Below are 25,912 nucleotides of genomic sequence, written 5' to 3'. Positions count from 1 at the left end.
GTTTTGTTTTAGTTTGCTTTGTGTACGTGAGAAAGTGAATTTCCTCATCACATCTGAGGATTTTCTTCCTCCAGTTCAAAAGCGTTTGTTCTATCTGACCACTGGATGGCGATTGTTTTCCCACTGAGCAGAGGGATCATTAAGGAGCTGTTAGCCAGTACAAATCACTTTTGATTCATAGACAGAATTCCAAGGGACGTTACTAATAAGAAAAGAGAGAAACATCTTATCTTGTCTCAATCAATTAAATTATTTATTAACAAATTGTGCAACTATACTTGATTATTACTGAATGCAATAAAGTAACATTTTTAGTTCAAGCAGAAATATTTACATTTCTGTGATAAAGTATCTGGTTCCACTTATTGAATACCCTTGCAACTTTTTCTCCTGGAAGGTCTACATACAATATCCCGCTTAGGTCTGCTCTATTTCTGCCAAATCTTAACATAAGGGAAACCCTCTGGGAAACACTGTGATAAATGTTCAGAATCTCTCTTTACACTGCCTTGCAATTGCTTATCTGCATGAAAGATTTGTTAGTTTTACCCCTCACTACATCCAGAGTACTAGGTAATCTGTAGTTAATAATCACTTATTGAATGGAAACAACAAATATTTTCTCTTGTACTCTGGCTATTCTTATGTGTCTAGGAGATGATAGGACTTAATTCCATGAAATGAACGTGTTTTGTAAATAAAGTTATCTCTGTATTCAAGGAGAGGAGAAGCAAGATTCCTACCTTTCTTTTCACAGCTAATTAATTGTTCCGTGTATCCTATTTAAAAAGTGTTTTATCTGTTAAGTGGAGGGTTAAACTAAGTTTGTAGAAAAACTTACTTGTTCTCTGTTCTAACCAGCATTAGCTGTAGTAGTTCTTAACTAATTTAAAAAAAGTTCTTAATAAAAATTCAAGCTTGCTTATCAAGATATGTTTATGGGTTTAAAAAGCCTAATATTTAATTTAATCAACAGAAAATTATCAACAAGTTTCACTATTATTTTTTTTCTACTTTTTAAAGCTCTGGATATTAATTTCAGAATTTCTGGTTAATTTATCAATTAAAGATATTAATATAGATGCTCCAGATTCCATGCTTTTTTTTTTTCTCTATATTCCAGCTATAGATTTTACCTAGACTATAACCCTTAACCAGTATTTAGCACATCAAGGAGAGAAAAGCAGCAGCAGCAGCAGAAGGTAAATTGAATTGCAGAGTGAAACAGGAGGCAGAATGGTGGGAGAGTAGAAAGATACATGTGTCTCCACGGAGAATTCTTTAATGAGCCATGGGAGCCCCTTAAAGCAATTAGGCAATGACCAGAGTCTTATTACCCAAGAGTATACGAATGCATCAGTGGAATGCATTCAATTAGAATGCATTTATTAAGAGAAAGTGGCTTTTTATACTTTTCCCAATATCAGCTTCCTCTGCTGTGAAATTCCTGAGTATAGAACATGTAGCTCTGATCTGTGTTGCTCTTTTTATTCCTGACAAGGATCTCTTAAGAAATGAAAATTTATATTTGGGTAAGGTCATCCACTTCTCTTTATCATGCTGCCCTTCCAACCCTATTTTTCTACCAGCAGAAGATAACATTAATTAAGCTCTCGCCAGTGGAGTAAAATACCTGAGGCCTGTAACTTAGTGGTTATACTCATTGGTTCTGGAAGTATACTACTTAGGTTTGCATCCTGGTGTTGCTATTTTCTGACTCTCAGACCTGCATGACCTGAGACTTAGCTTTCTAGGTCTCAATTTCTTCATCTGCAAAATAAGATAACATCATCTACCCTGTTGTTTTTTTTTTTTTTTTAAGATTTATATATTTATTTATTTATTTATTTCTCCCCTTCTCCCACCCCAGTTGTCTGTTCTCTGTGTCTTCTGCAGTGTGTTCTTCTTTGTCCGCTTCTGTTGTTGTCAGTGGCATGGGAATCTGTGTTTCTTTCTGTTGTGTCATTCTGCTGCGTCAGATCTCTGTGTGTGCGGCATCATTCCTGGGCAGGCTGCACTTTCTTTCGCACTGGGTGGCTCTCCTTACAGGGCGCACCCCCTACACATGGGGCTCCCCCACGCGGGGCACAGCCTCTGCGGGCATCAGCACTGCGCATGGGCCAGCTCCACACTGGTCAAGGAGGCCCGGGGTTTGAACCGTGGACCTCCCATGTGGTAGATGGACACCCTAACCACTGGACCAAGGCCACTTCCCATTTCCTGTTAAGTATTTAGCCACTTTGTAAATGTGAATTTTTCATTAAGTACCTACTAGACCCATAAGTGTTTATTATAAAATGATACTGAAGAAATTACTGCCCTCTAAGACCACGTTGCAGTCCATACACACTGACTATGGATGCTCACAATCCATACTTTCTCCAAATTAGGAAAGAGCACTCAGCTAATGTGGAAAACATTGAGGACCAGACTCACCACTGTTTTCAATCTGAGATGATTCAGACAAAAAGAGAAATTATTCATAATGTAAAGGTTTCCCAGGTAATCATAAAAAATTTAAATTAAAGTGATAATTGTCTCTGAAAAGAGTTATCAGTCTCACTGGTGGTTCTATTCTCCCAACACAATTTTATGGAACAATATAGATGTAAGACAAAGACAATGATCACTAGGAAAGGAATCTGGACACATGTCATAGTATGTGTTAATACAGAATCCCCATTTTCATATCTAACTCCTTTAAATATATTTTATAGAAAATTGCCACAAGCCAATAATTTCTTCCACAGATTTTCACACTTGGAGCATGTTTGCTTTCGCTTGCTTTGACTTTAGGACATTTTATGTACTATCATCCACCAATAATTGTCTCTGGTTTGGACTGAAAACTAAGTGAGCTCAGGTATGGGATTTTCTTAACCAACATAATAAGGTGCCAGGCCCTGATTTAAATATTCCACATATAATTTGTATTTGATACTCAGGGTAATTCTTTTAGGTAAGTATCAATATAATTACTAAAACTTAGAAAAAAATTTTTAAAAGACTGAAACTTGGGGAGGTTTTTGTAGCCAGTGTCACAGAATAAGCAAATGGTAGAGACAGAATTCAACCCAGATCAGTCTGACCCAAATGTCTGAGCTCATTGATAAATATTCTCTCCTAGACAGAGAGAGAAGCCAGAAATTTATCAGTTCTATTAATTGGAAAGTGGCAAGTTCAGATTAATTACTGAACTGCTCATTTATTGAATAGACAATGAGGTTGTCTCAGGTTAACTTTGAGTCTTAGATTCTTTCAGCCTAAAAAACAGTCTTAAGTATGAGATGTACATATGCCTAAGAAACCAAGGAATCAAAGATGGTTATCTTTCATTAGTTTGAAGTATAGTCCAAGATTCACTGAAAAGCATACAAATAGCTTCTGCAAAACATTTTTGGATGAATAATCACATATATAACAAAGGTTAACCACTTGGAAATATTTGATTTTATAACATTAAGAAGATCCGAGTGATTGATCGGCATTCCTGAGTTTTGTCATTATCCATCACTAACAACAAAAAACATCAGTTCATTCCTTCAGGTCAAGCATTATTTGTCTGAGAAGTAAAATCCTAGAATATATTGGGCATTTTGTAAGTTCTCAAAGGTATCAAATTTTTCCCAGTGAATTGTCTGTTAATTGAATTTTGAAATTTAGTCTTATTTTATGTTTCCAGAAAGACTCACCAATTCTGATTCTTTATACTCTTAGAATAAGTGTACTTTATTTTTTATGATTTCATTTATTTTACTTCAAGTTTTCTTTAAATAGGACTTACATTTCAAAAGCAACTAGAAATCTAGTATTAGATTCAAAGAAACATACAAATTGAAGAACTACTATGTGCAATACAGTGGAGGATAGATAGATAGATAGATAGATAGATAGATAGATAATGGATGGAGGGATTTATCTATCTCATCTATCTAATCTTCCACTTATATCCATCTGTGTGTGATGATTTTCCCATTGCATAACAAAATATAGCATTGTGTGAAGGGAAGGCTCTAAGCCTGTGATAATACAGGACACATGGGCATCAAATAGTAAAGTAATAATACTATCACTTTGAGAAGTTTTTAATGGAAAACTAAGCTTTCTTGCTTCTATAGTTTTATTTTGAAAAACTATAAAGTTTAGTGAGGTGAAAGAATTATGTTCCTTAGAATATAAAATGATCAAGGTTCATTATGAACCATATGAACCAGAATTTTGTCATTTGAAGGAATAAGAGGAAATAGTGAAAAAATGATCAATGAAAACTAAATAATAATAATTTTAGCATTGCCTTACCTAAAATTTGTTATATTTCTGCATGCTTTTTAAAATAAGATTATACCTCAATTTAAAATTATCATCATTAGTCTAAGATAATAACCAATTGTAGTCAAAAACACACCTTACATGGGACTTTCCTATCATTTGCCTTTTGTTTTATCTATGGTTTTCAATTCCTAAGTTATAAAGACATGTTTATAATTAAGAATTTCAATCTTCAGAGTTTAATCAACTCATTTGACATATTTTATGTCTGAGTTGTTTTCTCTGTCTGACTTATATTGTATGCCTTTAGGGTAGGGACTGCATCTTCAATGATTTATATAGTTCCGTATACTTGGTGTTCGATAAATAATAAACAATAAAGAAAGATTGCCTGGTAAAGATACAACTTTCATACTAAGGACAAATTGGCTAAATGACTTAGAATTATTTTGCTCTTATGTTGGAAAGCAATGACATAACATATTTCTTTGAATGGAATAATGCTTTCTATTTTAATATGTCAAATTAATCCAGTTCTTCGTGCTCTCTCTTGCTCTCATTTAGAGCATTCAATCCAGATTTACATACATTTTAAATGCTATTCTTTTATTAAATATGCATTTTTGAGTAAGATTTAATAAGAACATCAGTGAATTGGCAAGTGATATACTATAGTTCATCTGCGGAACACAGTGTATTAAACAACATTTGGAGTCATTCCAAATTAAACTTATGGAGTGAAGGTGAAAATATTTCATTTGCACTCACCTTTATTTCTGGCTTAAATACAACCATGCTCTCAGATCATGAACTGTTCAGATTTTGAGTTGCCCGGTGTTCAATTATTTGGTGTATCCATATATCAAGGGTTCCTCTAGAATGTTAAGTGGGAGAGCATCTTTGTGTTTCCTGCAACAATGTGAAATATAACTAGGTAAAGTGTGGTAGAAGAAAAGAATCATGTAGAAGCTTGTCTTGTTCATTTTCACAACAGGGCCTGACAAAGTTCTGTGCCTAGAACACTCTTTCCAATTCTTCTTAGCTCATTTTCCCATCCTTTCTCTAGCAAGTAATGATTCATCATTCATGTTTTAAAATAAATGATTCTTTAGAGAATTTTCTCCTCAACCTCTACCTCCTACCAGTATGTATTAGGTACACTGGTGTCAATACCCATAACCTTTGTACTTCTCACTTTGCATTCATTACTCCTTTGAGGTCCACTTTGTTGACCAAATAGTAAAATCCATAAAGGGTTCAACTTTCAAATTAATCACTATTGTGTCAAGAGTACTGAACTTACTCCCTAAAAAATAGGACTAATTTAATAAATATTTGCTGAATGATTGCATAAACTTTATCTTTTGTGACCACTATGCAAGAAGATCGCACACTCTTGAAACAAAGCAGTTAAGACTTTTGAAATAGCCTTCTAAATCATGGTAGGCATCCTACTTTGACAAACAGCAGTAAGACTCAATCACTATTTGGTACAAATAGTTTGCTTTCCTTGAGAAAAGTCAATATACCAATGCAAGACGTTCCATAAATTTTCGTAGAGGGTGGTTATTTCTAGGTTTACAATCTGTTGTTAGTTGAACTGGTGAAGTTGACCTTTGATTTTGCTTAAAAAATTAGTATGAGGTTATAATGAATTGGCATCCTCACCAAGGAAAAAATATCATTAATTACCTCCATTTGAACTTCACACAAACTGAAAGTAGTCTATCACAAAGGTTAATGCTTATTCTTTTGAGAGATTCCTAGAACAGGCTACTGTAAATTAAGAGGAAGAACTCTGAAGATATGATCAAATAGCTGAAGGAGACTGGGGAGAGAAGGCAGAACTTAAAATCAGAAGCTAATAGACACAAGAGGAAAGATCTGTTCAATCTGAGCAAAGAATAGGCACTGTGGCACTGAGTCACATAGTCTTATACTTCAAAATAAATCAAAAGACAGACTCACTGTTAAAAGAGCCCCAGAATATGGATGCACTATAAATTTGTGGGTATGATCGGAAGTCACATGTAAATTATGGTAAATCTTTTTGTTTGATTGTTTGTTTTGTTTTCATGGATCAAGAAATTCTTTTATTACCAGGCCATTAGAAAACTCTTCTTTAGATGTGTGCGTATTATATAATACATATAATTATATATATGCATAACTCTCTCTCTCTATATATATGTATGTATATACATACTACTACATACACAACCACATAATTATATGTATATGTGCCTTCTCCTGCTCCCCAACCTGGCCTGCAGATTTTCAGAAATTTAATCTCATTTGCTGATTTTTCTCTCTGGGTCCCAGTATTTAATATAAAAGATCAAGTAGTCACATTGTTTTGGTAAATAGGAGACATGTTTATTCATCTGTAGTTATCTTTAGAAATCATATGTCTACCTATAAGAAATCTAATCCTAACTTATTGACCTTAAAGGATGATTCAATTATCACAGGGTTTTATATAAATGAAATCACCTGTTTAAAAAAATATAGAGTATAGCGTTAGCATGTACAAGCTTTCACTAATGCGAGTGGTTGAATAATCCATGGAGTTAAGCTATCTGAAACGAAGTGCATTGTACTTAGTCCCACTTTAATCTATCAAACAATGATTTTGGAAGAGGAATTCATGTTTGATGTATAAAGAGTCACGACTTAGTAATGAAATAAAATTTGAAGTAAAAAAAGTACAACTGGGAAACAATTTGTTCATCTACTTTTTAAGACTACTTATTCTTTTTTTCCCCTCAAAAGCTATTCTTTCTCTCCTTTTTTCATTTTCCCACCCACACAAAAATTTCCCCCAGCAATATTTCTGCAAAAATGATATGATGCTAACCCTTTAGAAATGTATTTGAATGGGAATATTAATTTTTATGACCATTAATTATTCTGAATGAAAACTTAAAAGACAGTAAAGTTAATTATATTTAGCCAGTTTCCTCTCTGTTGATTCCATCTCACTAAATGTCCTATTTGTTTTGAGGACATTGTGAATATAGAATATCTGAGGGCCTGACAGTGGTGCCTCTAATATATTTTCAAAATGCAAACTGCAGCCTTGATTTTCTTTCTGTTATGCAATCTCTGACTTTGTACAGTTTCATGTCAGTTCACAATATTCAATATTTTGTGTTTGTATAACAAAGACTACCTCTGAATAATCCTACAATACCAGTTTCAGAGAGGAATGCAGTTGGAAGAAAAGCTAAGTCTTGTACTAATTATTTTGAGGTATAGCAGTGGGTTAGATTGTTCTAGGAAAATAGTATTCTCCTGAGGAGTAACAGCTTCCAGAATGCCAGCTAACCAAGCATAAAGCCTTTTATTTCTGGTCTTCTGTGTACTTGGAAATGGAACCAGTTGTTTTAGCAGTAAAGTTCTTTTTAAGCAAATCAACCAGGAAGGAAATTGAGAGACTCAAATTGCTATAGAGGGAATCTATGAAGAATGTTCGCACTCAGGGGCCCTGGAATTCTAAGCGTGAAATCCATTATTCTACCATGATTAAGGCAGTTCATCACCAATTACAGGAGTCTGTTCTTAGGTGATCAATGAAGGTTAAATAGAGATTTTTTTCTTTCTAGAATTAGCTTCCTAATTAATAAGAGTGAATTTTAAAATGGCCTTCTGAGGAACAGCTGTGTTATCTATTGTTTATGGAACAGTCTTTCAGTCATGCTTGGTTTTGGCATAAATAGAAATGATAGTGATTTGCATTAGTAGAATATTAGTTGCTCTGTTGGTTATTTTCTCCCTTTTCCCTATTTTGTATTCATTGTATTTCTCTTATTTACTGAAACAAGACCTTTAGACTGAAAAAAACTGTCTATTAACCTCACACACAGGACAAAAATATGATCATATAAAATTAATATTGGTTTAGATGTTGTTTAAATAACCATAGTATGCTCTCTGAACAAGAAAATAGTCAAATTCAGCCCATTTGTTTCAGATAAACATGCAGCATATAATGCTAACATACAGATAGTTACCTCTTGATTTGAAAATAGTTTTTACAGAATATTTTTTAATAAAATATGATTTTTAAGGAATGTAGTGATTTTTAAAAAATACCTTAAATATACAAATTTAAATATTGTTAATCTAAAATTTCAAATGGGTATTTCACTCATATTTGTAATTCATAAATATAAGGAAAATTCCCTTTAAAAGAAACAAAACTTCCAATCTAAACTTCATTACTATCCAGCAAGTTTCTATTCATGGCAATATATTTACTGCATGGTGGTCTGGTTTCAAACAAAATGCTTAAAAATTTGTCCTCAATTGTCACATAGTTATGCCATTAGGGATACTGTTGGGCAATGGGCTTTAGGAGTAGAATACATGGGCTAAGAGTACTGAACTTTAGGATTGAATGCATCTATCCTCTAGATGTGAAACAATGGGCAATTTCTTTAATTTCCCAGCCCCTCAGTTTTATCATTTGCAAAATGAAAATCATAATAGTTCCTAGCTCATTAAGATAGATGAAATATGTAAAGTGCTAATCAAAGTGTGTGATGTCTAGTTAGCACTCCATAAATTTTAATGGTCCTAAAGATGATCATTCACCACTATAAATTTCTAAGTCACCTATGAAAGTTTTAACTGTTGTGCATAGAAAACAACCAAGGATCTGCTGTAATTCTGAAAGTTAAAATTGGCAGTCCCATCAAGTTCCATGTGGTAGACCTTACCAAAAGTTAGTACCACATTAATGACTTCAATTAAAACTCCCTTAAAGCTTTTTCCATTGAATAATGCATGCACACCTTGAACTGTCCTATATGCTCTCAGATATAAAGTTGCATCAGCCAGCCATTCTGATGATGAGATACCAAAGTATAATAAGGGTATAAGATGTAGATATGCATGACTCTATTACACAGGAAAATTTAGAGCATTGTTGAAGATGAATCTCACATCTGGATTCTACAATTGCCTCTTAATTTTGTCAGCATCTTGACTTTCTCACTCCTCTCTGTACTCCTCAGAGAACGCTCTTCTAAAGCATGTTACTCCTATGCTTAGATCCCTAAGCACATCATCCTTTTAAAATGAATATATTTGTTCACCACATACTTATTTAGAGCTTCATGGATATCAGGTTTTGTGATAAGTTTATCATTTGGGCATGCTGGAGGAAAGGGTGAAAGAGGGGGCTTTGTTTATTACTTGTCTCATGAGTAATTTTTATGTACTTACCTTTTTAAGAACTATTGAAATATTGGTACATAAAAAGCACTTCCTATGTGCCCTCTGGACAGAATTAGTCTCATTTTTTATTTCAATGAAAAATAAAGTTTCATTGCACTTAATCACTCTACATCATCATTGATTCAAAAAGAATATGCCTTTTTCTGCCAGTTTCTCCAATATATGAATTCTTATAAGAATTTTTTCTTCTCTGCGTGTTCAGAACCAGCATGAATCCAGTGCTATATAAATCGAAGAGTAAATTAATTCTAGAGGACATAAGGGTAGGGAGAAGGTAAACAATAATGGAGAACTCAACATTCATGCAAAGCCTTGAATAATAGGAAAATACAGACACAGAATGTGATAGGAAAAGAAAATTCAGGCTGATGGAAAATCAAAAACTGAAGCACACCTGTAGGGAAACAAACAGTCAATTTGGCTAGGACTTATTGTGCATAAACAAAAATAAGGTGATGTTTAGAAAGGGAAATCCCATTTATATTGTGGAAGGTCATAAATGCAAGGTTAGGGAATCTCTACGTCAGTCAGAAAACAACACCCCATGATTCTCCATTGCCTCTGGCATAATTTGTTATCAGTGTATAATTTGGAAAAGATGTGTGAAAGAGTTTCATTGGCATCCTGATACATTACCTCAATTTACTCTATTATACTCCATGCTATGTTTTTAATACACTACATAGTTAAATATATTAATTAGCATTCCTTAGATTAGTTTTTCTTAAAATAAATTGTACTAAATACCCACTGTGTACTATAGCTGCTGATACTTTGATCCTCTTAAATTCATTGACATCTACTGGAAATATCACAGATAACCACCAACAAAGTATAATGATAAGATGTGATTCATAGGGTAAAGAATATTATTTCTATATATTCATCTACGTCTCTACAAAACTTGAAGGAAAGTATATCCACGAAGCAAACTTTGAACTAAAGCTATGTGGTGCCAAGATAACAGAGAAAAGGTAATAGAAATCCATTCTAGATTAAGTTAATTCTGAGCACTAGATGTTATCAAGTAAAATAATTTCTCTGAAGCACCAAATATATATTCTATATGCATCTGTAAATTCAAGTTTTTAGGGATTTCATGGTAAGATACTCATAATGTCCTATTTGTGTCAGCATTGATAAGTCTCAAAAATTTAAAGCTACATGAAAAAAAAACTGCAAACCTATTCTTAGACTTGGATGTCATCTGAATAAATTTTAATATGACAAAACAAAATATTTATTATTAATTACTACAGACATATGTATAACAGTACAAAATCATCCGTGGGAATGATATACATCAACTTCAGGATTATAATTATCTTTGAGAAGTGAGTGAGAAATATTGGACAAAGTGCTGGCATACTATTTGTGTCAGTAGACAATGATTTAGTGCTTAAAACAAAACCACAAAAAGTAAATAAATAAATTTGACCAGAAAAACCTAACACAGCTCACTTGTCTGCCTAGAATTATAGGTGCCCATGTGCCTCAACTAAAAGGGAATCTCAAGTAGGTTTTTCCAAGGGCAAATAATTCTAGGTTTGTTTCTATCTCCAAAACAGAAGCAGCTGCATATTTTTCTATCAGGAAGGTAGGAAGGTAAGAAGGAAGGAACTAACCCAAGAAAATTAATTCTTCTATATGCATCATATAGACACATTAAATATATATATATATATATGTATAGTACAAATAAATTTTATCTATAGCTGTATTCTCTATCAATTTAACTATAGAGAGATGATATAAGATCAGATAGAGATAGAAATGGTCAAAGTGATTATCTCTGAGTGATATCATCAAAGGTCATTTTAACATGTTTGTCATCCTTTTCTATATTATCTAAAATTTCTAAATTGAGCATGTATTACTTTGATAATCAGACAAACAAGTCATTTCAAAAATTTACAAGTTGAGATCCAATGTAGTGAAAAAATCACAGAACCCATAAATATCACTAATTTGGTCTTGCTTTTAAAAAACATTATTTTAAACCACATCAAACCAACAGATGCTTATTAGCTTTCATACCTTTTATTGGGGTTCTTTCCTATCATTTTGAAGATAAGGCAGTATCATATTTTAATCCATGAACTAGGATATAGTGGTAAATGTGACATAGCCCTTTCCTTGCATAAACTCACAATGTAGTAGGAAACACACATTTACATAAATAAATGATTTTGTAATTCTTTTTGTAAGTAATATATGTGCATATATATGTGTATATAGATTTATCACCCTTTCCATTTTTTTGTTGCCTAAAGAATGCAACTGTAAGTATAGAATTATCATATGACCCACCAATCCCATTAGTAGGTATATACCCAAAAGAATTGAAATCAGGGACTCAAACATATATTTATATACTAATGTTCCTAGTGGCTTTATTCACAATTGCCAAGAGATGGAAGCAACCCAAGTGTCCATCAACTAATGAATGGATAAATAAAATGAGGTATATTACAATGGAATATTATTCAGTTGTTTAAAAGAATGAAGCCCTAATACATAGGGCAACATGGATGAACCTTGATGTCATCATATGGAGGGAAATAAACCAGACACAAAAGGACAGATATTGTATAATCATATGCATTTGGTCTAATTAAAATAAGCAAATTCATAGAGTCAGAATCTAGAATATAAGTTACCAGGAGAAGGGTTAGAGGTAGGGAATGGAAAGTTAAGGCTTAAAATATACAGGGTTCCTATTTGGAATGATGGAAATGTTTTGGTAATGGATGGTGGTGATGGTAGAATAATATTGTGAATGTAATTAACAACACTGAATTATATATCTGAATGAGGTTGAAAAAGGAAATGCCAGATTGTATATATAGTAACAGAATATATATTTTTTAAATCTATGCAACTAGACTACACAGTGAACTTTAAGTTAAACCATGGGTTGTAGTTAATAGTGCAGTTATTAAATAGAGTATCATCATTTGTAACAAATGTTCCACACCAATGCAAGGTATTAATAATAGGGTTGTATATGGGAATCCTGTATTTTATCATGATTGTTATGCATATAACAGAAAAAATCCCACTTCTAAATGCAGCTTAAACATACAGAAATTTGTTATTTCACAAAGTTAACAGTCCTAGGTGGCTGCTGGTTTTGCTCTTGTGGCTTATTAAGCTAAACTAGAATATTTGTGATACTTTAGGCCTTTCCTTCATTGTTGCAGTTTTCTGAAGCAACTCTATGCATCGCCCAAGAGCAGGTGTGAGGTGTTAGAGGAGAAGATAGCGTTAGTGACTAGCGTTAGGTCTAGAAATCCTCAACAGAATTTCCCTTATGTCTTAAATCTGTAACAATTTCCCTTATATGTTACAGATATGACTCTGTAACATGATATCTCTTGTTATCAGAAAAGAGTAGATGTGAATAATTACTTTTTTTTTTATCCCCAATGGAAGGACAAGGTATTTGTAAATGACTATGGGGTCAGCTAACAACCACTGTCTGCTTCAGTTTTTGTTTTTGTTTTTACTTTTATTTTAGAGAAATCTCTTTAATGGTAACTAGAAATTTTTACTAGAGAAGTTGTAGATTTACAGAAAAACAATGCAGAAAATAGGGAGTTCCCATATACCACCCCACCACACACACAGTTCTCCCTATTATTAACACTTTGTATTAGTATGGTACATGGTAACTAAATTTTAAAAGCCCGCTGTTCAACGACTTACCCAATATCATGCGGAACTGCACCACTTCTTGCAAACTGACCACAAATTATTTTTAATCATACTATGCAATGCTGGTCTCCTACTATGCAATGGTCTCATTGTAGGGTTATATTAAATTACAGCAAAGAATTCTTCCTCATGCTGAACAATACAGATGAAAGCTGAGATTTCGCAATCATGTGAGACTGTATTTGAATCCTTGCATCACATATTGTTTCTGTGACTTTTAACAAGTTACTTAACCTCTCTGAGTCACAGCTTCCTCATCCACATCTTATTCATAATAATTTAGGAGACATATATAGACACTACATGTAAAATAATTAGCAAAGAACATGGCAAATTGTAAAACTCAAAAATTGATAAATTGTATTACATAGTAAGATTATCTCATAACAATGGCATTAGGCCTTTCATTTCACATGAAAATAAATACAATGAAAACAAGTCAGTCATCAATGGATAACATAATACTACTATTAAACAATTACATGTTTTCTACTATTTCAGAAAGAACAAACAGAAAAGCATTTAAATGGAATAGTTTGAGGTCATGAAGTTGGCTGAAAGTGAAGGCAAAGCAGCCAGTACATATGAAGTCATATGAGTTTCCATCCATTTGCCTAGATCAATCTTTCCCACTTTGTACCTTTTCTTATGTAATTGCTATAAAAATTAGGGGAAAGTGGCAGTGGGGCGATGTGTACTTTTGAAGATATAATTAAAGCCACTTGCTCTCCTTTTATACCAGTTATATATATTGTGTGCATGTAATTTTGACATGTAATTTTAGAGATTTTCCTATCCTCTGAAGCCTGGGGAAACAATGAATGCCAGAATAAAGACTGTCAATCTATTAACAGAATAATCTATTATTCTAGCTCAGGCCATCTTCCTATCTCTAGAAAAAAACAAATGTACCTTCGCAATCCTAGGCAGATGGTTCTTGTTTGATTATGATTTCGGTCCATCTGTGTTGTTTACTAGATAATATGAAGCAAATTATCTCAAGCCTATGGCAAAGCACACACTTATAAACACATTTCATGGGTAATCAGTGAAAAGGAGCATTATTCTAAGGAATACGGAAGCTCAATTTTTTCCCACTTTTTACTCTTGGCATTTTTTTTCTCCCTCACTGCTTACTTACATTCTAGTGTCTTCTATGAAGTCATTGAAAGAAAGGAGAAAACATCTTTCTTGGAAATTGTGTTTTTGAGCGACTATCCCCAATAATTCCCTCCCTGTCTGTACATTGTACATTCTAGGCTATGAAATATTCAACAAACACAATTCCTTTGCCTTCCCTTCTAGAGTCCTCTATCTTACAAAACAGATTGTTTACAACTGCACTGCCCTTCTGCCTAATAGGTACCCTGGGGGAATGTTGTTGGCTTTGAGATTCAGCCACATATTTTCAACAAATAACAGTGTTGAGGCCAATGAAATCTGATAGTAGCAAACATTATTCAGTGATCTCTGAATGGAATAGGTTCATATTTTTCTTCCCTACAGAGGATGAAGGAAAAGGACACACTAGAATATGTGAACTGTAGCTACATATAAGAAAATGATTTCAAAAAGTAGTGGAACATTTCATGTTGTTTGGAGTCAAATGGGAGTCCTAAACTGTCAAGCTTAGCTGCAGCAGTAACGGGTTTCTCTTTGGGGACCAAGATACACATTCATTTGCTTCCCATTTGGTTTGCTGATACAGCAGCAATACCCCAGTCGGTACTACCTGGGACTACCAAAGGGATGAAAGCAGAAATAAATCACATGCTCTATTGGATTCTCAGACCAATAGAAAGAATTAGTGTGGTCCCAGGAAGACCAAAGTGCTTCCTACAAACCTGGGAAAACCAATATATCGCTGATTGGTGCCAGTTACTTTTCTGAATGAAAACAAGGCTCAGTAATTAGCAAGGTAAAATGTGATAAGGAAAACTGCTAATAAGGAACCAGAAGTGGTTTTAATACTGGGATTAGCAACTGTAACCATCCTGATTCAACTATATCAAAATAGATGTATATCCAAATCAAAATTCACCTTTTTATTTGACATCTATTTATTGTGCACCTACTATGTGCGAAGCAGTAAGGAGATGGCACACAAAACACCATTTCAGAATTCTAAAATTCAGAGTCAAATGGGGAGTTTAAGTAGTTTCTAAATGATGTATTCAGTGATAGGTTAGGTACAGAGTGCTGTGAGAGTAGCAAGAGAGGTATTTCTCAAATCAAGGAAATTCATAAAGGAGACCAAGGAGAGGTGGCCTATTAATAAGTCAAATTCTAGTGGACAATCAGGAGGAAGTCAGGTAAAGTGGAGAGTAGAAGCAGTGATGGTGGAGATTTTGAAAAGCTATTAAGACAGTAGAATTGACAGGTTAAAGAAAATGATTGGATATTTATGAGAAAAGAAAAAACAAAATCAAGTTTGCTATAATTATTAGTTTGTTACCATTATTATTCAAGGACGTGCTTCAGGAAGAATAGATTTGTTTTTGTTTGTTTGTTTGTTGGATGAGGCTAAATGGTAGGATGGATGGAAAGTATAGTAAATTCAGTTTTTAACTTGGCAGTGGTGAAACTTATAGAAAATACAAAGAAGAGGCAATCTGATATGTGAACCTGAGATGAGGAGGGAAAAAGAGAAGAAAGTATGCAAATACATGTGCAAATGTTTGCAGGTTGCTTGGCAGAAAATTAAGTTCTTGCCTAGCAACTTCCATTTTCTGCTTGATGTGGGAACAATGAAATTCCTGAATAGGTAGAGAATGTGTTTAGGAACAGGGTATCAGGAGAATTCAGTAATAGCTAAATAGCTATGGTGGGGAATGAAAAGCTTCATCACTCAGGGTAGTTGAGTAACTACCACTGGTATCTCCTATTTGATTTACTTTAAAATTAACATAGATTCCTCACAGTATGTCCAGAATAATAGCCCCAGCTTCAGAATCTTTGTAAGATAAATCAGCAGGGTGCTAAGACAATGAAAATTGCTCAATACAAGAACTGTGGAATTGTATAGTCTAATACATATGTGTCTATACATCTACGTTTAAATTTCTCTGATGCAGAGTAGTTTATTTCTTAATTTGTAAAAGATCCTCAATTTAAATGCTTGGCAGAAAACACTAAATTGGATTTTTGAAAAAGCAAACCTTTGGAAAATTGCTAGGAGGTAGGAATTGAGTAACAGAGGGAAAAATAAATGGAGAGAGGAAAATGTGTGCTTTATTAAAATATAGGAAACATCTATCAGGATAAAAAGTAAGGGATGGTAAAACCTATCTATGGTGGCAAAAAACCTTGATATGAGGGAAATAAAAACTTAAATGAGATATAAAGCAAAGAGATATGATTCATGATTTAAAGTCAGATTTCCCTTATTTGTGATTTTTAAAATATATATATTTTTATATATAATCCTAATGAGATCCCATTTATTCACATATACCTCAAAGGTTAAAGAAATCCTGATAATTTACAATAATAAGCAAAGTGGTAAAAGAAAGTAACAATAATAACTGATTCCATACAATTCTGAGAGATGCTTTTCAGGTGAAACTTTGAAAAAGGCTTTCGGGAAACCCAAAAGTGGCACAAGGCCAGCCCGCTGTAGGAGCTGTATATTTGTTAAGACAGATGCCCTTGCTTTCTGACTCAATCTATTTTTCCTAAATTTTTCTTCACCAAGGGCCTCACCAAGCCTTCCAGTTTTGAACTATGCTTTAACTTCTATAGTTTGAGCACTCCAGGATTAGGCTGGCATATAAATCATCTCTACAGCCTCAGCAATTTTTGTGCCTGGAAACAAATGGGCCCTTACAAAGATCCAAGCTCAGGCCCTGGGAAAACTTTTCCATCCGAACAACATTCTCAGCTACAATTAATCATATTTTACTTAATATGCATTCTGTATTCATTCTGTAAATGTCTAAATAGGATAAAGGAAAAAATGGCCGGAAAGATGGGAGGGAGATTGTGAGGGAGGGAGGGAGGGAGGGAGGGAGAAAGGAAGGAAGGAAGGAAGGAAGGAAGGAAGGAAGGAAGGAAGGGAGGGAGGGGGGGAGGGGGGGAGGGGGGAGGGGGGGAGGGAGGGAAAGAAATTTTAAAAAATCAATGGACTGCTTTGGCAAAAATCAAACCTTTCCTTTTGTTAAATTTTAATCGTAAAACCACAATAATTGTCCTTTTAGAACACAAGATGTTGGAGAATATGGGTAAGAGACAGAGAACTTATTAACTTGCCATGTGCTGTGGCACATTAAAAAAAAGTTTGTTGTTAATAATATGCATGGAACTTAAATGAGAGAGATGCTTTCAATGCAGTGTATTCCTTGAGATTCCTATTAGCAGTTTAGCCAGCATATTACAGTCCTGCAGTAGTTCTATGGGTTCAGATATGTCTGGATTAAATTATTCTAAAAATTCCTCGCTCTCCTTTTTGTACCCACAGAACTACATATCATGCATTCAATTCTGTCGATGAAAATCTATAAAATGCCTTAGAAAGTTGAACAATATAGGCATGATGAATGCCTAAGTCTTTCAATAGGGCAAATGGTACAAAATGCAATAGTTATTGGGTATTTATTATATCATGGGTTAATCAAAATGCATGCCCTATGTAAGAAGACATCTTACAGCAGACATTTTGCAAACCTCCCATTTCAATTGGAGATGCCTTCTCATTATCTGAATGTTTCATGTTTCTTATCTCCTCTCACTCAAACTTTCCTAAAGCATTGTTTTTAGGCCAAAGCAAAAAATTTAATGCCATAAGAATTTTTAATGACATACATTAACAATTTAACTATGCTACACTTTTCCTAGAATGCACATGCATTATTCTATTTTTACCTGAACTTTGACATATATCCAGAGCTCCATATTGAGTTGCCTATAACTGTGGGCTAAAATGCTAATGCAAATTTAAAACTTCTTATAATGATACAATGGAATTTAATTTAGTTTCCTCCAGTCATCTCCTTGACCCCTACTGGGAGATGTGTCTGCCTTTTTAAGTGAGTCTAAATTTATGAATCACCCACTTGACACTTAATCATGCAAATTTATGATACTTGATAAATATTCCTTTTCCAATTTCAGTGATGACTAAACTGTGTGTTTTGTTAACTGTGCCATTTATAGCTCACTGATTTTGGGAGGGGAAGAATATAAGTTCATTTGTTCCATTAATGTTTACATTGCCACTGCTCTGTCTTTGAATTTAAACTGACTTTGAAGATATATTTAAGGGATTTCTTTACTAAAAACTTTTTTAAAAATTCCTGCTCAAATATCATCTCTGATCTATTATAATATAAATTAGATCTACTACTCAATACAGATATAGCTAGAAATGAAAGTCAGAATAGGGAGTCCTTCAGATATGTCTAGTCTCTGTGCCTACTTGAGTATTACCCCAATTTTCCTGCCTACAGAATAAACAACAGAGTAACTGGCACATCACTATATGACACTTGGTCTGCTCCCTTATTGAAAAAGTTCTTATTGCTTTGGCTTCAATTTGCCCAACCTACTTTTGGCCTCTGCTCACTGATTCTTCGAAGATCCAGGCGACTCTTTCCTAGTCATTAACTGACTTTGGCCCTGGTATGGTGATCTTTCTTCCAGCCAACTCTTGAAATTTTCCAAAGGATAAAATATACAGTTGCCTGGCCTCACCTGCTCATTGGGCATCTCAGTTCCAATGGCCTTCACCTCTAAACCTTTCCAACATCCTTTCCCACAGCCACTATATTTGTTCCATCTCTAAAATCTTAAATTCCATTATTTGACTACAATCTCTTTGACTATAATCTATCATTCCATTCCAGCACTCATATTAAATTTTCTTAAATATTGATATTTATGATACTCTAATTTTACCCCAGTCTTATTTGTAAAACTTTATTTTTCCAAAAGGTCAATGCCAACCCAATTAGTTTAACTCTTAGATAGCTTGGCCCAATAATTAATTATCTGAATCTTTTACTGACTCAACCAAATTCAGAATTCCATTGATTCTCTGCCTTAATAATTTCTGATTTCCTTGAACACTAATATTTAACTGTTCTTCTCTCTCCTTTTTTTTTTATTGGTGGGTGAGAGCTAGCAGGATGTGGAAATATAATTTTTTAATAGATTGGCATCACAATTTTTTTCTACTCCCATGTAGTTTATCAGTGTCATCTGGCAATCTTCTTACATATCTCTGGTCAAATCTACCATTCTTCTCAGAAGATAGATATTTGTTATACTTTTCAAAACATCATCATAAACCTTGGTACATTAATGTATAATTTATCTCTGAGAAGTGATGAAGATATCAGGATTCGATGCATTTATCTTCCTGTTCTCACACCAACAAACTCATTTTCACCTGCACACACCTTAACATCCTATTTTTCTAAGATCATGATAAAACATTTGATAAATATTTTTATAAAATATTTTGGTAAAATTTTTGATTAAAAAAATATTGATAAAAGCCCCTCTTTTTCCTCTGTCATACTCTTCAATTTTCTGTTTGCCCCATTTTGTAAGTATAAAAGCAGGTTCATATCACTTACATAAAGAATAAAAAGTCTTCTATAAAGCCATGTACCTTATTTGGACTGCCACTTTTCTCATCTTTAAAGACAAAATTACTCAAAGTTTAAGCCATCCTTCATGTCACTATTTTCTTTCTTTTTTTTTTCTTTATTCTATCTTAAACGTGAAGACAGAATTTAACTTTTGTCATTCTTCTGGCTCTCTGAAAAACAATGCTCTATCACTACAGCCTTCAAAATTCCCTGAACCAAAAGACATTTGCATGGCACCTCCAAAGCCTTAGGCATATTTGACAGTTCATTCCTCCTCAAAATTCTACTTGTTCTTCAACACAAGGCTTTTTGGAGTTTGTTTCTGACTTAATGTTTGTGAGATCTTTGGACACCATACACTGGCTTTGTGGAATTGCTTTCAGGGTTCTGAACAAGGCTGTTTTGTCTATTTATTTGCACACTAGTCACCTCCCCATTTTAACTGCCATCTGCCAAATGCCTCACCTTTGCTCTAGATCCTTATGTCCAACTACCTACTGCACATCTTAACTTAGATATTCTATCTATAGCTCAATCAAAACTTTATTATATCTCTGTGCTTGTACCTTTCTTCCAAACCCATTGTGGAAAAAACAATTATATTACCCTTTGTCTTCCATAGGAAAATATTTGGCACAATCAAGTAATTGGGAATGTTAACCTTGGTGGTAATATCCTGAGAAATTGGTAGGTATTAAAAGGAAGAGGTGGAAAGCAGTCTCCTTCCAGTCATCTGTAGTAGAAGAAGGCATGGTGTGCTTCTTTCTACTGTTAAAATTCTTATAATCTATGTCGGAGAGCATTAGGAGTATTATTTTAACAGAGAGTAAAACCTCAAGGAGCAGGAGTTGGGGAGACAGGAAGGGAAGATAAAAGAGTAGATGCTAAAATGTTACCAAGATTCTTGTCCCCTCAAGTATGATTGACTATTCAATCAGTTCTTAGCTCAGCCCAGAAAAACCACAGCTCAGGACATAGGAATTGCATGGGCAGGGGCAGTGGGAAGGGGTCAGGGATGTGTGGAATAAAGTGACTCCCATAGACCATTGCTCAAAAGTTCTTTAATTTAATTTAATTTAATTTAATTTAATTTAATTTAATTTAATTAAGGAGTTTACCCTGTACTTCAGTATTTCATATGCTGAGAATGGTCATAGGGGAGGATGAACATGCAGTGAAGTCAATTCAAAGCCTTTGCACTGGAGGTCAGAGCCCTTCTGTGCAGGCCAGAGGCACATTTCTGTCATATTACTCTTGATAGAAATCAGTCAGACCCAACCAGGGAGAGAGTAAAGTGGTGAGGCCAAGAGTATCTGAGCTATTGCATAAGAGTTCCTTGATCAGCTATCCTTTCCCAAATTGCAAGCAACAATTTTGAATCATTCTTATGTTATTGATATGGGCTATGAGGGGGGTCTGTGTGTCTCTTCATAAATAACCTAGGCTGTGTGTGTCAAACAATACCTGCAGCCCCATCTTTCATAACCATGCCAACCACTCCAGTCCTGGAAAGACAATTAAGTGATATAGGCTCTATAGACTTTGGATATTCAGGGAGAGTGCAAACTAAATATGTTAATTCAAGCTTACTGGGAACTTAGGGAATGTGTGTTAATTCAAACTTATCTAGTACTCAAACAAGGCACCATTTGACTCTTCACTCCTACATCCTCTGTATAAAAGGAATCCAAAAGTCCTATTTGGGTCTTGGGTTTTTATACAGAAAAGTTCCCAAGCCCAGCCAGTCATTAATAAATTCGCCTTCGTAAAATTATTACTGACTCCTGGCCTTCCATACATGATCATTGAATCTCTCTGCTTCTACAACATTTCTGGGGGCGCATCCAGGATTGCAACGAAGGCCAGAGGTGGGAGCACTTCGCTGCCCCTTTTGGATATCTCCAAGGAAGCTGGGAGGGCTCAGGTGAACCCCAAATCTGGGCTCCCCTGGACTCCTTTCAGTCCAGAAAATGATGTGGGCTCTGCTAGACTCTTCCTGGGGACAATCAGATGCACTGAAAGGCCTAAAAGGAAATTCTGGGAATGAAAAATCTCTGCACACCAGGTAAGAATCCCCCCCAGTGGGAGGCATAGTGTCAGGAAAACCTAACTTTAAATGTTAAGAGGGGAGCCTAATCAGCTTCCAAAAAGGAGGACCCCAGTACCTCCAGAAATTCAGGGAGAAGCCTTCGTCTCTAGGTTTGAAGAAAAGAAAAAGCCTGATGTTTAAGTTTAGCTAACTGCATGATAGCATCTGATTCTGGTCCTGCCTCCACTAAGATAAGGAAGGCTTGATTTTAGTGGAAAAGGACGTTGATAGGTTTAATTTCTAATGCATCCTGAAAAATTGGTCTGGATTCTAAAAATCTTGGTTACAGAAGAATGGATTGATTTTTGGAGTAAAGCTTGATCTGAGTATAAGTTAAACAGTGGAAAAGTTTAGCCAGAAATAAGTTTTGTTTTGGTGCTGGATTGCAAATGAGCTTGTTTTATAAACAGAAAGGGTAAGCAAAAAGTCCCATTAGAAGTTTGGTGTTGAAAATTTTCCCTCTGTAGGGTTAATAATAGCTGATTCAGTGTACAATAGTGTAGCTCAGGGGCAGTTGTGCCAGAGGGATGAATATTATGAGTCAAATTGACGGGCTTTCTGTTTCTGTCTGTGTTTATTCGAGGCTAGTGTATAAGTCAAAATGATGGGCTTTGTGTTTCTGTCTGTGTTTATTCAATGCCAGAGTATATTTTCATACCTCCATAAAGTAATATTAAAGTGTGTAAAATAGAGCTATGCACCAGGCCGGTGAAATACTAAAAACTACCTTCCTCACCTCTCTCTCTAGGATCAACAGTGCTGTGGCGTACTCACTATGTGAAGAACATAACAAGTGGAGCCATAATCACCAGAAAACTATAAGTAGAACTTAAATACAAATTGGCATTATGGCCTGCTCCCATGGAGAGATAACATGTAAAGTATTGCAAACCTGAAACTTAAATCTATTAATTATAGCTCAAAGAGAAACTTATACATTAAGTAGTACATTGATTAGTATTAAGTACTGTATCTATGTTCTATTCTAGATATATGTCTAATAATTATGGCGATATTTCTATTAAATCATATGCAGAAGTACATTAAACATGTTTAAAGTCCTGGTAAACTTCATTTTCTGAGTAGTTAATAAACATGTCTAAATGATAAAGAAATAGTCATCTTGCATGAGAGCAGTGGGACCAATAGCCCTTTTAATCTAAAAAGCCACCAAACTAATTTGGGGGCAACCTCTCACAGTCTTCACTCCATACCAGGTAAAGAAGGTGCTTGAGGCCAAGGGCCACCAGTGGCTTACAGGTAGTCAGTTAATTAAATACCAGCCTCAATTACTAAAAAACCCTGAAATGTAAATAAGGGTGTGTCAAACTCTTAACCCAGCCACCCTACTACCGGTAAAAGGCCCAAAGTCAAATCCTGAGGAAGCCCTTCTCCACTCCTGCCTTGAAACTCTTAGCCAAAACTACTCAAGCAGGCCAAATTTAAAAGATGAGCTCTTGTGAACCCAAATAGATGAAAACAGTCTTATTTAAAAAGGAAGTAAAAAGACAGGCAATACAGTAGTTTCTCCATTTGAAACCATAAAAGTGAAAGCTCTTCCCCCTGGAACTTCAACCCAGAAAACAAATTGCCCTTACCTGAAGTTTAAAACTAGAAGCTGGAAAACAGGCTAATATTTACACAGACTCCAAGTACGCTTTCCCTGTCCTTCACACTCACTCTTCTGTGTGGCAAGAACAAAGCTTGCTTACTAACAGTGGGTCACCTATTAAGGACAGGCAAGAAACCCTAAATTTACTAGACGTTATACTCTTACTTTAAGAAACAGCAGTTATATAATGTCCAGGGCATCAGAAAGCAAACACTGCTATAGCAAAGAAAAATGCTTGAGTTGATGCAGCTGCTAAAGTGGCGGCACAACCCAGGTTTCCCTCCTATGCCTTATTCCAGCATCTGTACTAGTACTTAAAGTTCCACAGTATACCCAGGGTGGACAAACTGGAACACCTTACTTAAAGTTCACCCTAAAAACTAATAAGTAGCTTATTAAAATGCTAAAATCTGCCTGCCAGGAACAGTGCAATAAAAAGTCCTTACTGAACTTCACCAAGGCACTCATTTGGGAAAAAAAAAATGCCCTAACCAATTTATCCAAATGAGCTTTCAAAAAAAAAAAAAAAACCAAAACAAAGCCTGATAAAAACAGTCAAAAATTATCAAAAGTTGCTCAATTAAAGCCAAAATATAAAACCTTTATTCTGTAGTTCTGGTCACTCCCACCACTATTAAAGTTAAAGAAATGTCCAGCTTTGTGTACTAATCCTGAATAAAGTCAGCTACCCAAGAGTACCAGTTCACCAGAAACACCTGATGAAACACATGAATGCCAGTCATTGAGCAGCCTGGGATGTGTCTTCAAAAGAATGAAGTTAAGTATCTAATACCATTTTCTATTATAATTTCTCTCTAGGGTTAAGCAAGAACATAAAATAACTTTATATATATAAATATATATATTTATATATATATATACACATATATAAAGATATATATATACATATATATTTATATTAAAAAACTTTATATATATATACATATATATAAAGTTATTTTATGTTTATATATATATACTGTTCCCCACCAACTTTAAAAAGGTGCCATCTTTGCAGGTGCCTAACCTACTTCTGTAATCCAGTGTCCTCTTAAAGAAAGCATGTATTCCCAGAGTGGTAATTAAGTTTGTTTCTTTCAGAACGAGCATATTGTTAACCATGTGAAAACTTCATCCAGCTTCATACAGAATGCCAGATCCATCTTCCTCCAGTTAAAGTAAAATAACAAAGTTTTACACCTTGTCAGATAGGTACTACAGCCCATGGCCACAGGAAGTAGCTACAGGGAAAAAAAAAGATCATCTCCCTTCAGCACCCCTCTAAGATGAAAGGTATAGGCCCTCACTGGAAAACTAATAAGTGGGGTAATCAATCAAAAGAACAAACAGTCGCCCACCTCATAACTCCAACAATAGTGATGCCAAAGCTTAGCAAGTTAAACTTGCATCAAGGGGGGAATGACATGGGCTATATGTGTGGGGCTGTGCATCTCTTCATGAATAACCTGGGCTGTGTGTGTCAAACAATAATAACTGCAACCCCATCTTTGGTAACCATGTCAACCACTCCAGTCCGGGAAAGACAATTAAGTGATATAGGCTCTAGAGACTTTGGATATACAGGGAGAATGTAAACTAAATATGTTAATTCAAGCTTACTGGGACTGTGGGGAATATATATTAACCCAAGCTTATCTAGTACTCAAACAAAGCATCATTCGACTCCTCACTTCTATATCCTCTGTATAAAAGGAACCCAAAAATTCTATTTGGGGCTTGGGTTTTTGAACAGCAAAGTTCCCAAGCCCAGCCAGTCATTAATAAATTTTCCTTCCCAAAATTATTACTGAGTCCTGACCTTTCATACGTGATCATTGACTCTCTCTGCTTCTACAACATTATAATACAAGAGGGAGAAGAGGAAAGAAGCAGAAATGATTCTTATCTGGCTGATAAGATTATGATTTAGCATTGATACTCCCTGCAATTGTCAGTTATTTAAGGAAACATATATTGCTATAGATATTAAAAGAATGAAAAATAAATATTAACAACAATTTTATGCCAGTAATTACAATTACTTAGATAAAACAGAAAAAAAAATTAAAGTCTTCTGTAACCAAAATTGACGCACAAAATAGGAAATCTGAAAATACCTTTATCAACCAAAAAATTCAATCAATATTGTAAACCTACAGATAAAAAAACTCTAGGCCCAGATATATTCGCTACAGAATTATATAAATTATTTTAAGGAAGAAACAGCAGCAATCTTAAGCAAACATATAAATATATAAATATCCTTCTAAGGGTTGCTTTAGATTTACATTACATTTTTTGATGTGTTGTATTTTAATTTTAATTTAATTCAAAATATTTTCTAATTTCCCTTGTGAGTTCTTCTTTGACCTTTCTATTATTTAGAAATGTATT

This window comes from Dasypus novemcinctus, chromosome 3, assembly GCF_030445035.2.
Source record: "Dasypus novemcinctus isolate mDasNov1 chromosome 3, mDasNov1.1.hap2, whole genome shotgun sequence".
Taxonomy (NCBI): Eukaryota; Metazoa; Chordata; class Mammalia; order Cingulata; family Dasypodidae; genus Dasypus; species Dasypus novemcinctus.
The sequence above is the reverse complement of the archived record's forward strand: the minus strand, read 5'-3'. Positions refer to the sequence as shown.